Source organism: Phyllobates terribilis, unplaced genomic scaffold (assembly GCF_046119375.1).
Source record: "Phyllobates terribilis strain yellow unplaced genomic scaffold, ASM4611937v1 Scaffold_8729__1_contigs__length_27014, whole genome shotgun sequence".
Taxonomy (NCBI): domain Eukaryota; kingdom Metazoa; phylum Chordata; class Amphibia; order Anura; family Dendrobatidae; genus Phyllobates; species Phyllobates terribilis.
Genome location: NW_027371469.1, coordinates 12501 through 15000, shown reverse-complemented (window position 1 = coordinate 15000; position 2500 = coordinate 12501).

Below are 2500 nucleotides of genomic sequence, written 5' to 3'. Positions count from 1 at the left end.
AAGTGTGGGTAAAATATATATCCCACAGGGGGAAAATTGAAAAAAAGTTGAAAAAAAAAATTTTTGGGGACTTAGAAAATTTTTCAACTTTTGTCAGACTTCCAGACAGGGGAGCGTGTCAGTGCGCGCATCCGATTTCAGTTCCAGAGCGATTCGCGCGATGAGTCCTTGATACTTAGTCGTTTTTGCAAAATTTCTGACTTTTTGGAAAATTTCACAATTTTGTGAAAACTTCCACAAAATGAGGTTCTAGTATGTTAGAGGGCATCCCAGGAGGGCTCCAAAAGTGTGGGTAAAATATATATCCCACAGGGGGAAAATTGAAAAAAAGTTGAAAAAAAAAATTTTTGGGGACTTAGAAAATTTTTCAACTTTTGTCAGACTTCCAGACAGGGGAGCATGTCAGTGCGCGCATCCGATTTCAGTTCCAGAGCGATTCGCGCGATGAGTCCTTGATACTTAGTCGTTTTTGCAAAATTTCTGACTTTTTGGAAAATTTCACAATTTTGTGAAAACTTCCACAAAATGAGGTTCTAGTATGTTAGAGGGCATCCCAGGAGGGCTCCAAAAGTGTGGGTAAAATATATATCCCACAGGGGGAAAATTGAAAAAAAGTTGAAAAAAAAAATTTTTGGGGACTTAGAAAATTTTTCAACTTTTGTCAGACTTCCAGACAGGGGAGCGTGTCAGTGCGCGCATCCGATTTCAGTTCCAGAGCGATTCGCGCGATGAGTCCTTGATACTTAGTCGTTTTTGGCAAAATTTCTGACTTTTTGAAAATTTCACAATTTTGTGAAAACTTCCACAAAATGAGGTTCTAGTATGTTAGAGGGCATCCCAGGAGGGCTCCAAAAGTGTGGGTAAAATATATATCCCACAGGGGGAAAATTGAAAAAAAGTTGAAAAAAAAAATTTTTGGGGACTTAGAAAATTTTCACACATGTGTCAGACTTCCAGAGAGGGGAGCATGTCAGTGCGCGCATCCGATTTCAGTTCCAGAGCGATTCGCGCGATGAGTCCTTGATACTTAGTCGTTTTTGCAAAATTTCTGACTTTTTGGAAAATTTCACAATTTTGTGAAAACTTCCACAAAATGAGGTTCTAGTATGTTAGAGGGCATCCCAGGAGGGCTCCAAAAGTGTGGGTAAAATATATATCCCACAGGGGGAAAATTGAAAAAAAGTTGAAAAAAAAAATTTTTGGGGACTTAGAAAATTTTTCAACTTTTGTCAGACTTCCAGACAGGGGAGCGTGTCAGTGCGCGCATCCGATTTCAGTTCCAGAGCGATTCGCGCGATGAGTCCTTGATACTTAGTCGTTTTTGGCAAAATTTCTGACTTTTTGAAAATTTCACAATTTTGTGAAAACTTCCACAAAATGAGGTTCTAGTATGTTAGAGGGCATCCCAGGAGGGCTCCAAAAGTGTGGGTAAAATATATATCCCACAGGGGGAAAATTGAAAAAAAGTTGAAAAAAAAAATTTTTGGGGACTTAGAAAATTTTCACACATGTGTCAGACTTCCAGAGAGGGGAGCATGTCAGTGCGCGCATCCGATTTCAGTTCCAGAGCGATTCGCGCGATGAGTCCTTGATACTTAGTCGTTTTTGCAAAATTTCTGACTTTTTGGAAAATTTCACAATTTTGTGAAAACTTCCACAAAATGAGGTTCTAGTATGTTAGAGGGCATCCCAGGAGGGCTCCAAAAGTGTGGGTAAAATATATATCCCACAGGGGGAAAATTGAAAAAAAGTTGAAAAAAAAAATTTTTGGGGACTTAGAAAATTTTCACACATGTGTCAGACTTCCAGAGAGGGGAGCATGTCAGTGCGCGCATCCGATTTCAGTTCCAGAGCGATTCGCGCGATGAGTCCTTGATACTTAGTCGTTTTTGCAAAATTTCTGACTTTTTGGAAAATTTCACAATTTTGTGAAAACTTCCACAAAATGAGGTTCTAGTATGTTAGAGGGCATCCCAGGAGGGCTCCAAAAGTGTGGGTAAAATATATATCCCACAGGGGGAAAATTGAAAAAAAGTTGAAAAAAAAAATTTTTGGGGACTTAGAAAATTTTTCAACTTGTGTCAGACTTCCAGAGAGGGGAGCATGTCAGTGCGCGCATCCGATTTCAGTTCCAGAGCGATTCGCGCGATGAGTCCTTGATACTTAGTCGTTTTCAGAAGTCACAATTTTGACTTCCAGGACCCGCAAAACGTTTGTAAATTGAGCCCGCTCCCCAGTTCCAAGCGTTTTGAGGTGTCCCCGGTTGCAGTAATGCAGCCTGCCCACTAGATGTCGCAAAAGAGACAAAAAGTGAAAAAGAACCAGAATGAGGAAATTCCAGGGAGCCGAATCCGCCTGACAGTTCCAGGCGATCGGGCACTTTTTTGCATGCGTCCCTAAAGTGGGTATAGGGTGACACTCCATGCAAAGACCCAGTTTTGCACACCACCGGCAGAATATATGAGAGAGAGGTACCTCTCAGCCCCGACACATTTTGACT